This window comes from Heteronotia binoei, chromosome 5 (genome assembly GCF_032191835.1).
Source record: "Heteronotia binoei isolate CCM8104 ecotype False Entrance Well chromosome 5, APGP_CSIRO_Hbin_v1, whole genome shotgun sequence".
Classification (NCBI taxonomy): Eukaryota; Metazoa; Chordata; class Lepidosauria; order Squamata; family Gekkonidae; genus Heteronotia; species Heteronotia binoei.
Window position 1 is genome coordinate 9,618,035 of NC_083227.1, and position 18,511 is coordinate 9,636,545.

At 52.0% G+C, this 18,511-nt stretch overlaps 1 non-coding gene across 1 annotated transcript; it reads right to left on the minus strand.

Moving 5' to 3' along the window:
* Positions 1-798: 798 nt before the first annotated feature.
* TRNAS-GCU (transfer RNA serine (anticodon GCU)) lies at positions 799-870 on the minus strand. The gene has a single exon. It is a non-coding gene; the product is annotated as a tRNA-Ser (tRNA).
* Positions 871-18,511: the final 17,641 nt, after the last annotated feature.

Genomic DNA, 18,511 nt, shown 5'->3' on the forward strand with positions numbered 1-18,511 from the left:
GTGTGAATTTAAAGGATGGCATTTTTGAGTTTCTGCATTGTGCAGGGGGTTGGACTAGATGACTCTGGAGGTCCCTTTCAACTCTGTGATTCTAGGATATAATGAAGAATTGATCCATGGGTATCTGGGGCTCTGGAGGGGCTGTATTTTTTAGGCAGAGGCATCAAATTTGCAGCATAGCATCTGGTTCCTCTCCTCAAAACACCCTCCAAGTTTCAAAAGGATTGGACCAGGGGCCTAATTCTGTGAGCCCCAAGAGAAGGTGCCCCCCTATCCTTTATTATTTCCAATGAACATATGAAGCTGCCTTCTACTGAATCAGACCCTCGGTCCATCAAAGTCAGTATTGTCTGGCAGTGGCTCTCCAGGGTCGCAAGCTGAGGTTTTTCACGCCTACTTGCCTGGACCCTTCTTAGTTGGAGATGCCGGGGATTGAACCTGGGACCTTCTGCTTCCCAAGCAGATGCTCTACCACTGAGCCACAGCCCCATTCATGGCTCTCAAGCTGAGGTTTTTCACGCCTACTTGGCTGGACCCTTCTTAGTTGGAGATGCCGGGGATTGAACCTGGGACCTTCTGCTTCCCAAGCAGATGCTCTACCACTGAGCCACAGCCCCATTCATGGCTCTCAAGTTGAGGTTTTTCACGCCTACTTGGCTGGACCCTTCTTAGTTGGAGATGCCGGGGATTGAACCTGGGACCTTCTGCTTCCCAAGCAGATGCTCTACCACTGAGCCACAGCCCCATTCATGGCTCTCAAGCTGAGGTTTTTCACGCCTACTTGCCTGGACCCTTAGTTGGAGATGCCGGGGATTGAACCTGGGACCTTCTACTTAGCAAGCAGATGCTATACCACTGAGCCACAGCCCCATTCATGGCTCTTAAGCTGAGGTTTTTCACGCCTACTTGCCTGGACCCTTAGTTGGAGATGCCGGGGATTGAACCTGGGACCTTCTACTTAGCAAGCAGATGCTATACCACTGAGCCACCATCCCTCCCCTTAATCCATATGAACATACGAAGCTGCCTTCTACTGAATCAGACCCGCCTTGGTCTATCAAAGTCAGTCTTGTCTACTCAGACTGGCAGCGATTCTCCAGGATCTCAAGCTGAGGTTTTTCACGCCTATTTGCCTGGACCCTTTTTAGTGGGAGATGCTGGGGATTAAACCTGGGACCTTCTGCTTACCAAGCAGATGCTCTACCACTGAGCCACTGTCCCTCCCACATATGGTGTGTCTCTCAGAGCCTCTACTGCCCCATCAGTCAGCTTGAAGAAGACGTTTGTCTTCATAAATCACTTCTCCAAGCCAAACCAGCTGGTGGCATGGAAAATGCATTTAAAGTTGCTTTCTTTCCACCTCTCCCTCCCTCCATCTATTTTCCTCCCTCCCTCCCTGTGGCTCTCAAACATCAGGTATTTATTTGATGTGGCACTTATGTTAAGCAGGTTTGGCCACCCCTGACTAAAGCAGTTCCTAATGATTTTCTGCCTGTGTGTTCAAGGTGGAGGGGCCCACCATAGAAGAAGAATGAGGGAAAGGCACTCTCTCAGAAACAGCTGGTGCTCACACAGGGGACCACCTTTACCTTTACTCCCTTGCTATGAAAAGGGCCAGGCTACAGAAGCAGTAAGACCCCAGCTGTGACTTCAAGCGACGGGAGGTTGCTGGACTAGATGATCTGAATGTATGTTGCTATGGAGATGCCCCGGTATAGGAGCTTTGCAGGGGCATGTTTTGATGCAAAACATCTGAACGGGGTGCCCAGCTGTCCCTCTTTCCCGGAAATCAGGCGAGTGTGAAGAAGAGGCCTTTTTGCCTTCAGACAACAGAGGGCGCTGCTGCTACATCACAGTTTTGCTGTGGCTTCGCCAATTTAGAGCCTGGTGCCACCTTCAAGACCAACAGAGTTTTTTCCCGGGTATAAGCTTCCGTGTCCATACATGCTTCTTTCAGATATAGCTCAGCCTCTTCTTTTTAAAAAAGCCTTTTAAAAATATCTTGAGAGTCAGGCCTTACAAGCCTTTTCACTGCAGGAGCAGTAGCACCTTAAAGAGCAAGAAAAGGCCAAGACAATTTGTGGCAGGGAGGGGATGAGTTTTCCCAAGTCACTGGTCACTGAAGCTACTGGAGCAGAGGTCCATCAGTGGCTATTAGCCACAGCGTATTGTTGGAACTCTCTGTCCAGGGCAATGATGCTCTGTGTTCTTGGTGCTTGGGGGGTGGGGAGCCAACAGAGGGAGGGCTTCTGGTGTCCTGGCCTCACTGGTGGACCTCCTGAGGGCGCCTGGGTTTTTTGGCCACTGTGTGACATAGAATGTTGGACTGGATGGGCCATTGGCCTGATCCAACATGGCTTTTCTTATGTTCTTATGTGACACAGAGTGTTGGACTGGATGAGCCGTTGGCCTGATCCAACATGGCTTCTCTTATGTTCTTATGTGACACAGAGTGTTGGACTGGATGGGCCACTGGCTTGATCCAACAGGTTCTCTCTTATGTTCTTACACGACACAGAGTGTTGGACTAGATGGGCCACTGGCCTGATCCAACAGGGCCTCTCTTATGTTCTTACACAACACAGAGTGTTGGACTGGATGGGCCACTGGCCTGATCCAACAGGGCCTCTCTTATGTTCTTATACGACACAGAGTGTTGGACTGGATGGGCCACTGGCGTGATCCAACAGGGCCTCTCTTATGTTCTTACACGACACAGTGTTGGACTGGATGGGCCATTGGCCTGATCCAACATGGCTTCTCTTATGTGACTCAGAGTGTTGGACTGGATGGGCCACTGGCCTGATCCAACATGACTTCTCTTATGTTCTTATGTGACACAGAGTGTTGGACTGGATGAGCCACTGGCCTGATCCAACAGGGCTTCTCTTATGTTCTTATGTGAAACAGAGTGTTGGACTGGATGGGCCATTGGCCTGATCCAAAATGGCTTCTCTTATGTGACACAGAGTGTTGGACTGGACGGGCCAATGGCCTGATCCAACATGGCTTCTCTTATGTTCTTATGAGGGGACTAGATAAACATATGGAGCAGAGGTACATCAGTGGCTATTAGCCATAAGTTGTAGATGGAACTCTCTGTCTGGGGCAGTGATGCTCTGTATTCTTGATGCTTGGGGGGAGGGCACAGTGGAACGGCTTCTAGCCCCACTGGTGGACCTCCTGATGGTGCCTGGGTTTTTTGCCCACTGTGTGACATAGAATGTTGGACTGGATGGGCCATTGGCCTGATCCAACATGGCTTTTCTTATGTTCTTATGTGACACAGAGTGTTGGACTGGATGAGCCGTTGGCCTGATCCAACATGGCTTCTCTTATGTTCTTATGTGACACAGAGTGTTGGACTGGATGGGCCATTGGCCTGATCCAACAGGGCTTCTCTTATGTTCTTATGTGACACAGAATGTTGGACTGGATGGGCCACTGGCCTGATCCAACATGGCTTCTCTTATGTTCTTATGTGACACAGAATGTTGGACTGGATGAGCCATTGGCCTGATCCAACATGGCTTCTCTTATGTTCTTATGTGACACAGAGTGTTGGACTGGATGGGCCACTGGCCTGATCCAACATGGCTTCTCTTATGTTCTTATGTGACACAGAGTGTTGGACTGGATGAGCCATTGGCCTGATCCAACATGGCTTCTCTTATGTTCTTATGTGACACAGAGTGTTGGACTGGATGGGCCATTGGCCTGATCCAACATGGCTTCTCTTATGTTCTTATGTGTCACAGAGTGTTGGACTAGATGAGCCACTGGCCTGATCCAACACGGCTTCTCTTATGTTCTTATGTGACACAGAGTGTTGGACTGGATGGGCCATTGGCCTGATCCAACATGGCTTCTCTTCTGTTCTTATGTGACACAGAGTGTTGGACTGGATGGGCCATTGGCCTGATCCAACATGGCTTCTCTTATGTTCTTATGTGACACAGAGTGTTGGACTGGATGGGCCATTGGCCTGATCCAACAGGGCTTCTCTTATGTTCTTAAGACTCTCTCTTGCTTTTTTCTCCTGCTGGAGACAGACTGACACAGCTACCCATCTTTGATCTATCTCCAGGGGGGGACTATCTGCCTGGTTTCAGTGGGAGCTGCATGTGGTTTTGGAGAGATGGTGGGGATCATCCCATGCAGGGGGAGCTGACTGGAACCTGGGGGGCTGAGGGCAGGCAGTTATGAGGATAGATGCGCACAGCAGGGGACTTGTGTTGCGGTTTCACCTGATGCTCCTGCCCTGTGGGTCTAGTGGCTGGCTGGGTGGGGTGGCAATTTCTCTCAGGGACGGGGCACAGGAGGGGAAGCAGTCAGCACCCTCCAGCACCATGGCCTTGATCCCACCCCCACCCCCCACTTCACAGCTGCCTTTCACTGTAAAGGAAGGCAGGGATCGAAGAAAGAGAGACTCTGGGAGTGTTGCCAGCTCTGTTGTGGCACCCTCGAGAGACTTTCCAGTCGGACTCAGTTGTTGTTCCCTGGGCCAGAATGGGGCAAGGGCCATACTGGGAAACTGCCAGGTTTTTTTTGGGGGGGGGGGAGCTTGGGGGCTCTTCATTTGGGCCTCTGGGGAACTCCCAGGCACAAGAGGAACCCAGCTGGTGCAGGGGGTGTTTTATGTCTGGATGAGAGAAATCAAGAGTCCAAATCCCCCCTCCCTCAGCTGCAGAGCTCTGAGGGGACTTTTGGTCAAACCCGCCTCACAGGGCTGTTGTGACTGTCATGAGAGAAGGGTGCAGATATGAATCTTGCCCTGAGACACCAAGAACAGGTGGGAGGACTCAAAATCTCTGCAGCTATCGCCCTGCAGAAGGCAGGAGGCTTGCCAGAAACTGCAAGTGAACCTCAACTGAACCATTTGGATCTTTTTTCCCTTCAAAAGGAGCTGACTGTTCAAGGCTGCCAGAAATAGTCTGCAATGCACATGGGGGAAACTGATCTTTCCCCAAAACCAGGGGAGGGCACATTTCCATCTCTTCCTGGAAAAGTCTTCCTCAGACAAATTCTGGATGATGGTGAGAAGGGAAGCTCTCTGTCAAATAACACATAATGTTTAAAGTATGGGTGTCAAAATATGTGCCATTCAAAATTTTTGGACCAAAAACCACATTGGACTAGTTTTTGTTTCTTACTCCCTAAACCTGAGCTGCAACAGCCAACGTTCTGGGTGTCAGGCGGCTGCACCCTTTCCATAAAGTTCAGCAGAACCATAATCCCACAGACAATGTTGTTTGCTCTGTTCTCTGCCAAAATGTGCTGTTTTGACTTTCGGTTTCCGTCTGAACACAAACAAGCCCGGTTGGCGTCGCCTGATGTGGGGGAGAGGGAACAAGAGCAGTGAAGTCATCTTTCTGGGGAAAGAAACCATTCTGTGCACGCCAGCTGTGCCAGGATATTCGGACTTTAAAGCAAAATGTAGCCATCCTTCTGGGCACTGGCAGCCATTTTATGACCTAAACGTAGCACAATAAGGAAGCAAAATGGCTGCCTGAAGCCACCCTTCATCTGCTGTTATCTAAAAACAGCCTGGATCTGGCTGCTGTGTGAAGAGTGTGGCTCTGGGACAGATTTCCATGCTTTAAAGATGATTGGGCTGCAGGAATAGTTAGAACAGCCAAGTTTTCTGCAAATAAAGAAGCACCCATCTTTCTTGCTGAGTGAATGTAGTGTCTCCAGAATGTCAGGGAGTGAAACACCTCTGTGTTCTGCACACACTCAGAGGCACTCTTAAGATGATTTTGAATAGCCCTTGTGGTTGGGGTGGGGGGGAGAAATACATGCTGAATATTCTCAAAAGCTTCTGACTCAAATAAACTAGAGTTTGTTCAGGAAGAGCCTGGGTTTGATTTCTTCACGTCTTCTATGGTGTGGATGGTATTAGCCTAAGTGACAAGTAAGAAAAAGAAGCCTTTGGGGCTGGGGCTGTTTAAGGCATGTTAGCGACAGAAGGATAACAGTATCTGTCCAGTGGCACCTTTAAGACCAACAAAGTTTTATTCAAGGTGCAAGTTTTCATGTGCATGCACACATCTTTAGATACCTGTCTACAGTCTGTCTATAAACCATTAAGCTTCTGTACTTATAAATTAACTTTATGTACATTTGAGTGAAAACATTTATTTTGAGTAATGGACCTCCTTTTACCTCAGACTCCGAGGCTCCCCCACACACTGACCCTTCTGTCTTCCTACCAAAAATACAACCCAGCCATTCTGTTCTTTGGGTTAAACTAAGAAATCTTGGGCAAGAAGAAGAAGACATTGGATTTATATCCCACCCTCCACTCCGAATCTCAGTCTCAGAGCATAATCTCCTTTGTCTTCCTTCAGTGGCAGCAAAAATAAACAGGAAACATGGAGGAAGGCAAGGAAGCAGAAGCTTGCAGGGGAGGGTGGGATAGAAATAAAATACATACATTTCAGGTGTTATACACAAGGGGTCTCAGAAAGGGACAAAAATGTGACAAGTGTTGGCTTTAGTCGTGGGATATTGACTTGAGGGAATATTGACTCGAGTGATTTTTGTGGTGTGGAGAGAGAAACGAGAATTCAAAAATGGCTGAATATCCCTCTCAGAGGGGAATAATTTACAGATAATTGAGAAGAACACAGAAATAAGAGTGAATGGCAGAGCTTCTGGGAATGAAGGAAGACTCTCTGACTGAAAAGTGTACAGACTTGGGAATCCCTCATGAGGGAAAATCTGTGATGTTTAGGGAGTCTCTCATGCAGGATTAGACATTAGGAACTGCTCAAGTTGGAACTGCATCTTCTGCACCCCCAGAGCAGTGTCCCCTCTAAGCTGAGTTAGCGTGAGCTAGCTCACAATTTTTTTACCTCACACATTGTTGTCTCAGCTCAGGAAAAATGGCCCCAGAGCCAGCTAATTTATGTAATAGTTCACAACTTTTAATGCCAGTAGCTCACAAATTAGAATTTTTGCTCACAAGACTCCACAGCTTAGAGGGAGTTATTTGAGAGTATGTAGAGGTTTTGAAAGGGTAGAATTGATTAGGATCTCTGGAATGAAAAGAGGGAATTTAAAATGGAAGCGAAGCAATTTAGACGTGGAAAGCTGAAGGAGAAAAATTCAATGTTGAGAGAGGGATAAGTTGAAATATAAGGATATGTGGCAGAAAAATAACAAGAGCAAGAGAGAATCCAAGTAGAGGGTAAACTCCAAGGATAATGCCTATGGATTTTACTTTGTGTGTAGCAAGGGAAGATCCTCAGTTGTCTTGGCTACTTTTGAGAAATCTGCCCCACGTTGGAGTATTCCTACCACACAATTCATGAAATGCCTACCTAGCCTCATAAAGGAGGAGTTGGCACAAGTTGGTGAATGTTTCCCCTCAGAGAAAGTGGTAAAATATGGAGATTTTATACAAAGGCAGTGCAGGACAGGTTCAAGGTAGGGCCTGAACATTTCAGAAAGAGATCCGTTCAGTCTGGAAGTCATAGGTAGCCATCAGGGCAAAACTGGGAGATCTTTTTTGCAAATGAATTCCCTCACCCAAAAAAGATACAGCTGCAAAGGCACGGGATCAGAAATACTTGACCAATTCGTATGCCAGCTTCCCTCCAATATAAAAATTCTAGTCAAGGAAAAGTTACCTCAGGATGTTGCCCAAGCCGCAGAGTGGGCAGAGAAATAAAAGTGGTGGCTATTAGCAAAAGATGTGACAAGGGAGTAAGAACTGCTACAAATGAGATTTCTGAGGTGGTGTTTGGGGAGGGAAAAGTGTTGGACGCAGGAGAAGCAGCAGAAAATGGAGGGGAAGGGAGTGATGGAGCTAAATTTCTGCAGGAGCCGAAGTCTGACCTGAGTTTCTTTTGCAGCCCAGAACTGTGAACCAGAAACCCACACCTGGCTTTGGCTTTGAGCCAGCTTGGTAGGCAAAATCCCAAACAGGCCACTGTAGTTGTGGTGCTCTGTTGTCAGACTTAGATCTGAGTTCAAATTCTCCCTTACCATGACACCCATTGTGTCAATTATTTACAGATAATTGAGAAGAACACAGAAATAAGAGTGAATGGTAGAGCTTCTGGGAATGAAGGAAGACTCTCTAACTGAAAATGTACAGACTTGGGAATCCCCTCGAGGGAAAATCTGTGATGTTTAGGGAGTCTCTCATGCAGGATTAGACATTAGAAACTGCTCAAGTTGGAACTGCATCTTCTGCACCTCCTGTGTGCCAGCCATCTCAGAGGGGTGTTGCGAGAATAAAATGTGGGTTGGGGGAGAGCTATATACATCTCCTTGGAGGAAGGGCTGGCTAAATCAACTCCCTCACTCCTTGGGCAGCGGCTTTTGCTTTTTGGGTGTCCTTGGCCAAAAAGGCCTCCTCACACCTGGCTTGTAGGGCGTTCCCCTGCCTTCTTCCTCAGCTGCTTTCTGTAAAAAGACAGCTACAGCAGCTTCCAGAGTCCTACGCTTGGCTTATGTTGCAAGCATTCTTGGGGCCAAAGATTCAGCTGGCAAAAGCACATGATCTTTCCATGCAAGTTCCATCCTCAGCGGGGGAGGCAGGGGGGCGGCCGCTGAGGTCTTGCATCCTTCAGTTTGTCTGGGGGGCATTCTCCCCCACCCCTTGTTGGTTGTCTGGGGTCAATGCTGAAGGAGCCTGCAAGACAATTTCACACTCCAATTATTTTATACTCATAGCTGGATTCAGCAATAACTGCATAGAGAGAGCCATCTTTGCATCCTCTGAAAATGCAGGAAAAACTTCTTGGCTTTTCAGGTAACAGGAGAAACACCTGAGCTGAGGATGGATTTTGGAAGCCCCCCACCCCACCCTAGCAGCCAGCCCTCTAGATTAAACTCCACCATTGTTGTGCTCTTGCTTCCATTCGAATTAGATAGATCCAAATAGGCAGCCGTGTTGGTCTGAAGTAGAACAAAATAGGAGTCGATTGCACATTTAAGACCAACTGAGTTTTATTCAGAACGTCAGCTTTCGAGTGCATGCACGCTTCTTCAGACGAGGAATGAGGTACAGTAAGCAGAACCACATATAGCTGGCGGGGTTGGAATGCCAAGTGGTACAAAGTTAAAAGCCAACAGCAGAATAGTAAAATTAACAAATTCAGAAAACCTTTGATCTGGGTTGTTCATTCGAATTGTTTAGTGTGCTTTCTTTGTGGGGTCCCAACACAACCACTAGCTCAGCCAGCGGGGTCCACAAGATCGCGAAGCCCTAGGGTTGCCAAGTCCAATTCAAGAAATATCTGGGGACTTTGGGGGTGGCACCAGGAGACTTTGGGGGTGGAGCCAGGAGACATTAGGGGTGGAGCCAAGATCAAGGCTGTGACAAGCATAACTGAACTCCAAAGGGAGTTCTGGCCATCACATTTAAAGGGATGGCACACTTTTTCAATGCCTTCTTCCATAGGAAATAATGAAGGATAGGGGCACCTTCTTTTGGGGCTCATAGAATTGGAACCCCTGGTCTAATCGTTTTGAAACTTGGGGGGTACTTTGGAGAGAGGCACTGGATGCTATACTGAAAATTTGGTGTCTCTACCCCAAAAAACAGCCCCCCCCCAGAGCCCCAGATACCCGTGGATCAACTCTCCATGATTTTCTATGGGAATAAATCTCCATAGGGAATAATAGAGTTCCCAGAAGACATTTCCCTCTCCTTCCCCCCGCTTTCTGATGAGCCTGAAGTGGGGGGAGGGCCTCCAAACTGGGGGATCTCCTGCCCCCACCTGGGGATTGGCAACCCTACGAAGTCCCCAAGTCTTTGATCTCAGTCCCAGAGAGCCCTCCCCTGCCAAAGTTCAGAACAGGCCCTCCTGTGCAGGGCTGGCGCTAGCCCAGCGAAAATAGGAGAGAGGAGGCCAAGACCACAGTTAGCTCTGAAGAAGAAGAATTGCATATTTTTACCCCACCCTTCTCTCTGAATCAGAGACTCAGAGCTGCTTACAATCTCCTGTATCTTCTCCCCCCACAACAGGCACCCTGTGAGGTGGGTGAGGCTAAGAGGGCTCTCACAGCAGCTGCCCTTTCAAGGAGAGAGGCTCAGAGCGGCCTACAATCTCCTTTCCCTTCCTCCCCCACAACAGACACCCTGTGAGGTGGGTGGGGCTGAGAGGGCTCTCACAGCAGCTGCCCTTTCAAGGACACAGGCTCAGAGCAGCATACAATCTCCTTTCCCTTCCTCCCCCACAACAGACACCCTGTGAGGTGGGCGGGGCTGGAGAGGGCTCTCACAGCAGCTGCCCTTTCAAGGACAGAGGCTCAGAGCGGCCCACAACCTCCTTTCCCTTCCTCCCCCACAACAGACACCCTGTGAGGTGGGTGGGGCTGAGAGGGCTCTCACAGCAGCTGCCCTTTCAAGGACAGAGGCTCAGAGCGGCCTACAATCTCCTTTCCCTTCCTCCCCCAAAACAGACACCTTGTGAGGTGGGTGGGGCTGGAGAGGGCTCTCACAGCAGCTGCCCTTTCAAGGACAGAGTCTCATAGTGGCCTACAATCTCCTTTCCCTTCCTCCCCCACAACAGACACCCTGTGAGGTGGGCGGGGCTGAGAGGGCTCTCACAGCAGCTGCCCTTTCAAGGACAGAGTCTCATAGTGGCCTACAATCTCCTTTCCCTTCCTCCCCCACAACAGTCACCCTGTGAGGTGGGTGGGGCTGAGAGGGCTCTCACAGCAGCTGCCCTTTCAAGGACAGAGTCTCATAGTGGCCTACAATCTCCTTTCCCTTCCTCCCCCACAACAGACACCCTGTGAGGTGGGTGGGGCTGGAGAGGGCTCTCCCAGCAGCTGCCCTTTCAAGGACAGAGGCTCAGAGTGGCCTACAATCTCCTTTCCCTTCCTCCCCCACAACAGACACCCTGTGAGGTGGGTGGGGCTGGAGAGGGCTCTCCCAGCAGCTGCCCTTTCAAGGACAGAGGCTCAGAGTAGCCTACAATCTCCTTTCCCTTCCTCCCCCACAACAGACACCCTGTGAGGTGGGTGGGGCTGGAGAGGGCTCTCCCAGCAGCTGCCCTTTCAAGGACAGAGGCTCAGAGTGGCCTACAATCTCCTTTCCCTTCCTCCCCCACAACAGACACCCTGTGAGGTGGGTGGGGCTGGAGAGGGCTCTCCCAGCAGCTGCCCTTTCAAGGACAGAGGGTCAGAGCGGCCTACAATCTCCTTTACCTTCCTCCCCCACAACAGACACCCTGTAAGGTGGGTGGGGCTGGAGAGGGCTCTCACAGCAGCTGCCCTTTCAAGGACAGAGGGTCAGAGCGGCCTACAATCTCCTTTCCCTTCCTCCCCCACAACAGACACCCTGTAAGGTGGGTGGGGCTGGAGAGGGCTCTCACAGCAGCTGCCCTTTCAAGGACAGAGGCTCAGAGCGGCCTACAATCTCCTTTCCCTTCCTCCCCCACAACAGACACCCTGTGAGGTGGGTGGGGCTGGAGAGGGCTCTCACAGCAGCTGCCCTTTCAAGGACAGAGGGTCAGAGCGGCCTACAATCTCCTTTACCTTCCTCCCCCACAACAGTCACCCTGTGAGGTGGGTGGGGCTGAGAGGGCTCTCACAGCAGCTGCCCTTTCAAGGACAGAGGCTCAGAGCAGCCTACAATCTCCTTTCCCTTCCTCCCTCAACAGACACCCTGTGAGGTGGGTGGGGCTGGAGAGGGCTCTCACAGCAGCTGCCCTTTCAAGGACAGAGGCTCAGAGCGGCCTACAATCTCCTTTCCCTTCCTCCCCCACAACAGACGCCCTGTGAGGTGGGTGGGGCTGGAGAGGGCTCTCACAGCAGCTGCCCTTTCAAGGACAGAGGCTCAGAGCGGCCTACAATCTCCTTTCCCTTCCTCCCCCACAACAGACACCCTGTGAGGTGGGTGGAGCTAAGAGGGCTCTCACAGCAGCTGCCCCTTCAAGGACAGAGGCTCAGAGCGGCCTACAATCTCCTTTCCCTTCCTCCCCCACAACAGACACCCTGTGAGGTGGGTGGGGCTGAGAGGGCTCTCACAGCAGCTGCCCTTTCAAGGACAGAGGGTCAGAGCGGCCTACAATCTCCTTTCCCTTCCTCCCCCACAACAGACACCCTGTGAGGTGGGTGGGGCTGAGAGGGCTCTCCCAGCAGCTGCCCTTTCAAGGACAGAGGGTCAGAGCGGCCTACAATCTCCTTTCCCTTCCTCCCCCACAACAGACACCCTGTGAGGTGGGTGGGGCTGGAGAGGGCTCTCACAGCAGCTGCCCTTTCAAGGACAGAGGCTCAGAGCGGCCTACAATCTCCTTTCCCTTCCTCCCCCACAACAGACACCCTGTGAGGTGGGTGGGGCTGGAGAGGGCTCTCACAGCAGCTGCCCTTTCAAGGACAGAGGCTCAGAGCGGCCTACAATCTCCTTTCCCTTCCTCCCCCACAACAGACACCCTGTGAGGTGGGTGGGGCTGAGAGGGCTCTCAGCAGCTGCCCTTTCAAGGACAGAGGGTCAGAGCGGCCTACAATCTCCTTTACCTTCCTCCCCCACAACAGACACCCTGTAAGGTGGGTGGGGCTGGAGAGGGCTCTCACAGCAGCTGCCCTTTCAAGGACAGAGGGTCAGAGCGGCCTACAATCTCCTTTCCCTTCCTCCCCCACAACAGACACCCTGTAAGGTGGGTGGGGCTGGAGAGGGCTCTCACAGCAGCTGCCCTTTCAAGGACAGAGGCTCAGAGCGGCCTACAATCTCCTTTCCCTTCCTCCCCCACAACAGACACCCTGTGAGGTGGGTGGGGCTGGAGAGGGCTCTCACAGCAGCTGCCCTTTCAAGGACAGAGGGTCAGAGCGGCCTACAATCTCCTTTACCTTCCTCCCCCACAACAGTCACCCTGTGAGGTGGGTGGGGCTGAGAGGGCTCTCACAGCAGCTGCCCTTTCAAGGACAGAGGCTCAGAGCAGCCTACAATCTCCTTTCCCTTCCTCCCTCAACAGACACCCTGTGAGGTGGGTGGGGCTGGAGAGGGCTCTCACAGCAGCTGCCCTTTCAAGGACAGAGGCTCAGAGCGGCCTACAATCTCCTTTCCCTTCCTCCCCCACAACAGACGCCCTGTGAGGTGGGTGGGGCTGGAGAGGGCTCTCACAGCAGCTGCCCTTTCAAGGACAGAGGCTCAGAGCGGCCTACAATCTCCTTTCCCTTCCTCCCCCACAACAGACACCCTGTGAGGTGGGTGGGGCTGGAGAGGGCTCTCACAGCAGCTGCCCTTTCAAGGACAGAGGCTCAGAGCGGCCTACAATCTCCTTTCCCTTCCTCCCCCACAACAGACACCCTGTGAGGTGGGTGGGGCTGGAGAGGGCTCTCACAGCAGCTGCCCTTTCAAGGACAGAGGCTCAGAGCGGCCTACAATCTCCTTTCCCTTCCTCCCCCACAACAGACGCCCTGTGAGGTGGGTGGGGCTGGAGAGGGCTCTCACAGCAGCTGCCCTTTCAAGGACAACCTCTGCCAGAGCTATGGCTGACCCAAGGCCATTCCAGCAGGTGCAAGTGGAGGAGTGGGGAATCAAACCCGGTTCTCCCAGATAAGAGTCGGCACACTTAACCACTACACCAAACTGGCTCTCTCTGGCGTGGGGGGCTTTGTTAGTGTCCCTCCCAGCCAGGGGAGAAAGGAATCCTTGCTAACATGGTCTCCTCCATGCACATGGCCCCCCACCTCACCCCACCCCCACCCAGGAGAGCTGCAACCAGGGCTCGTTTTGTAGAAAAATAGCTCATCCAGGGATTGTTATGCAGCTGCAGAGGTCGTCCAATGGACAAGGCAGGGAGGTGGGGAGGAAAATGTTCAGGAGCTGTGCTCCTGTGAGCCCCTGCTGCAACCCCTGAGGCCGGCTTCTTGCCTCTCCGACCTAGAAAGAGCCCCCCAAAATGAAGCCAAACCGCTCAGAACGTGTGTATCCTAGGAAATAAACGCTTAGAAAGCAAAGCAAGAAAAATCTCTCGAGCGGGTCTTGGGGCGAGCTTTCTCTGATGCACCAATCCCAGTGAATGCCTGACTCTCAACGCAGGCAGCCCCCCCCCCCCCCGTCCCCATGGCGCTCCCCAAGGGCCGCTTCCCTGCTCTGCTGGGCGAGGGGCAGTTCGGATTGCTGACCTTAGCCCGGTTGTGCGGGGAGCGTCCTGCGCCTGCAGCCAGCCCACCACTCCACTGGAGCCGGAGTTTAGCAAAGGCGTCCCCTGCCTTCCCGCCAGAAGGAACCTTTTGCAGCGCCTCCTCCTGCAATGATTAGAACGATTACAGGTTTGGAACACTTTCCCTATGAAGAAAGGTTAAAACGCTTGGGGCTCTTTAGCTTGGAGAAACGTTGACTGCGGGGTGACATGATGGAGGTTTACAAGATGATGCATGGGATGGAGAAGGTAGAGAAAGAAGAACTTTTCTCCCTTTCTCACAATACAAGAACTTGTGGGCATTCGATGAAATTGCTGAGCAGTCGGGTTAAAACGGATAGAAGGAAGTCCTTCTTCACGCAAAGGGTGATTAACATGTGGAATTCACTGCCACAGGAGGTGGTGGCGGCTACAAGCATAGACATAAGAACATAAGAGAAGCCATGTTGGATCAGGCCAATGGCCCATCCTGTCCAACACTCTGTGTCACACAGTGGCCAAAAAACCTAGGTGCCTTCAGGAGGTCCGCCAGTGGGGCCAGGACACTAGAAGCCCTCTCACTGTTGCCCCCCACCTCCAAGCACCAAGGATACAGAGTATCACTGCCCCAGACAGAGAGTTCCATCTATACCTTTTGGCTAATAGTCATTGATGGACCTCTGCTCTATATGTTTATCCCATTCCCAGTTGAAACCATCTATGCTTGTAGCTGCCACCACCTCCTGTGGCAGTGAATGTCATGTGTTAATTACCCTTTGGGTGAAGATGTACTTCCTTTTATCCCTTCTAGCTTTAAGAGGGGGTTAGATAAAAATATGGAGCAGAGGTCCATCAGTGGCTATTAGCCACAGTGTGTGTATGTGTGTTAATATAAATTTTTGGCCACTGTGTGATACAGAGTGTTGGACTGGATGGGCCATTGGCCTGATCCAACAGGGCTTCTCTTATGTTCTTAAACACCCCCCCCCTTCCATATATCTATATTCCCCCCCCCCAGCAGATTCACGGGGGGGGGGGGGAGAGAATCCCAAGCCCGAGCCCAACTTTCTCTTTCCTTTCTCCCAGCTGCCGGCAACGGTTCTGCCCGGCGACTCGTGACACTTTCAGAGCGCTGCTTTCTGAGTGGAGGAAAATCCTCCCGTTGGCCAATCCCGGCTCTCGTCCGGCGTTCCTCCCAGCCGCGCTCCACCGAAAGTGCGTTGCAAGCCCGGCGAGCGCAGAAGCGGGGTCCTCGCTCCGGATCGAGATGGGGCGGTTGCCCCCGAGGGGGGTCCTGCTCCTGGAGAGCGTCGCCTTCCTCTTGCTGGCGGTGGGGGGCTCCGGTGAGTCCCTCCTTCCGGGGGCCAAAAGCTCTCATATGTTGTAAGGGAGTATAGATTTTGCAATTGGACTAGAGTGCAAAGAGTGAAAAGGCTGCGGTGGAATGCATTTCCTTGGCTCAAAAATAGGGGGGGGGGGATTTCTCCCCCCCCCCCAAATCTGGCGATCTTTGCGAACTCCGCTTCCTTCAGCTTGCGTGTTTGGAAGCTCTCTGGGGCGGGGACCTGGCAGAAGTCCGGCAGCTGGAGGCGGATGGGAGCACCCCTAAACGGTGTTCCATCCCCGCTCCCCGAAATGCGAATCTGGGAGCACCCTATGGATTGCAAAGCAGGTCTCTGTGCTGGGAGGGAGGGCTGCTGTTGCTCTTTCCCCGGCATCGGAGGAGCGCCTGTGGGGGGGGGGGGAGGCCGGGGGAGGGCAGATAGAGTTTTGTAAAAACTTCTCAAAATGCAGGAGAGATTGAGAGAGCTGGTTGCAGACGGTCTCAGGGATTGCACCCCTTCGCCAAGGCATGTCTGGCCTGTGGAACTTCCTGCCACGAGAAGCAATAATGGCCCCTGGCTTAGGGGGACTGAAAAGAGGGTTGGGCACATTGAAGGGGGTAGATGAGGCTGTATGGGTGGCTGATAGCCAGGATCTCCAAGGGGGTCTTCTGGGAAGATCTGTGGGTGAAGCCTACTGCCTGGGGCGAGCTTCTAGCTGTGGACTGGGGGAGGAGTCCATTGCAGCGGGGGCGGGGGGGGGGCCCTTCCCTAAGCCCTCTGAGTGGCTCCAGTTGGAAAAGTATAATATAGACCAGGGGTGGCCAACGGTAGCTCTCCAGATGTTTTTTGCCTACAACTCCCATCAGCTCCAGCCATCAGCCATGCTGGCTGGGGCTGATGGGAGCTGTAGGCAAAAAAAATTCTGGAAAACTACCATTGGCCACCCTTGGTATCGACTAAGTAACAAGACTGGCGAACCCCGCCAACTTTGCTGCCCATTGTTCCCAAGTTCCCTTCGCAGGAACACCCAATTCAGTTCTCCCTTGAGTCCACATACATAACAAAAAGAGATTCTGGCTCAGGTGACCTCATGGTCAGGTCCAGCATGACTACCTTTTGTCTTCTTGTGCAGTGTGGGTGGGGGGGCTGGTTTGGGCTTCCAGAATCACTGTCTGGGTCAAATCCTGCCTGGAGGTGCCAGTCCTCTTCCCCTGGGAACTGGAAGGGTCTTTGCACCCCCATGGAACACCCATTCATCTCTAGGGAACTTTTATTCAGTTATGATGGCTTGTCTTTTCCACAATTCCCCTCATGGAGGGGCTGAGAGGGGCTTGCAGATTTATACCCCGCCCTTCTCTCTGAATCAGAGACTCAGCGCGGCTTACAATCTCCTTTATCTTCTTCCCACACAACAGACACCCTGTGGGTGGGGCTGAGAGAGCTCTGACAGAAGCCGCCCTTTCAAGGACAGCTCTGAGATAGCTATGGCTACCCCAAGGCCACTCCAGCAGGTGCAAGTGGAGGAGTGGGGAATCAAATCCGGTTCTCCCAGATAAGAGTCTCCCAGATAAGGTGGCCTGTGCTTGAGAGGAGGGAAGAAGTTGAGTTTGGGCCAAGTGAGATAGAACCTGGAGGGATGGTGAAAGATTTGGATGAGGGAAGGGGACGTCCACATGTGCCCCTGTGCTGTGAGCCTAGCTCCCCCCACCATCTCCACAGTCCAAAGGCCCCCCCCCAATAGATTTCTTCAAACCTGAGAATAAACCCAGATCTAGAGCCAGCCTGGCCTTTGGTCAAGTGTCTGTTGACCTCTTCAGGTACGATATTTTGCTGCCCAGTGCCAGAATTTTGTGCTTCCCATAAAATTCAGACTGTGTAGACAGGGCTCTGGGGTGCCTTTTGTGTTTTTTCCATGTTGTGACTCAAAAGGGTGAAACTATCTCCCTGTCGGAGCCTTGCTCCCCCCCTCCAATCCCATTCCACCACACCTCAGCTCCCTTTCAGCACCTAAGGTCCTCTCTCTGCCTACCTTCAACTCCTCCCTCCCTCACCCCTGGCCACACTTCTGGGGCTGCATGTGGATTGTCTTCCCACAATGCAACTTCTCAGTTCTGTATATAGTATCCCAGGGCCAAATGCACAGGGTTGTTAGTTCTACCTTCCCTAAATGTGAAATTATTTTGGTTGTTCCCTGGGGGGTTTGCATTCTTGAGATTTCAGTCCTTGTGGGGACCCATCCCTCCTTTTCCTTCCTTGGGCCCTGGAGGCTGCAGCAGGGCATTTTGGGAAGAGATGTGGGGAGTGCAAAGGTGGGCGAGGCTGAGAGTGTGGGACTGGCCCAGGAGCACTCTCCCTGCTAGAAGAGGGAGCTGAAGTCGGGTCTCCAAGATCCCAGACCAGTACCATTCTAACCACAACCCTTGACTTGACTTAAGGGTGAATTTCCAGGCGGAGCTTGTCCGTTGGGAGCCGCAATCTCAAAGTGTGCCAGTGTTGTACTGGGGCTGATCTTGCTCCCAGCTTGTTCTTGTGTGGGAGGAGGAGATGGGTCTGCCCTACCCATTGTGGCCTTACAGACTCCTGCCAGGGCAACAGTTCAAAGTGAGCTTCTCAGGTCCGCTTAGCCAAGTGATATCAGGTGAGGCAGAAATATCCCTGGAGTTGCCCCCACGCAGAAGAGTCTGAGATGTCTGTGTGGGCCTCCAATATATACTCACAAGAAGCACGTTCATGACCACAGTCTTTGTTGGCTTCCTGACTTAACCCTGGTGGGTGGGTGAGAAAACCCTTGTCTCCATTCAGACCTGGAAGAATACAATGAAACATGAGTTGTGCTCCCGTCAGTCAAAGTCACAGCCAGTTCTGAGAGCCATTGTGCTGTCATGGTTAATGAGAGGGTTGGACTCGGACCAGGGAGACCCAGTTTCCAACCTCTGTTCCCTCATGAATCACACAGCATCGTCTTTGGCCAGTTACTCCTGTTTAGCTGAGCCTACCACAAAAGGTTGTCCTGTGGCAGGAAAGTGGGAGAACCACAAATAGGGAATTATCCCCAGTTTATTTCATAAGAATATTTCTGGGCCACCTCTTCAGAGTCCT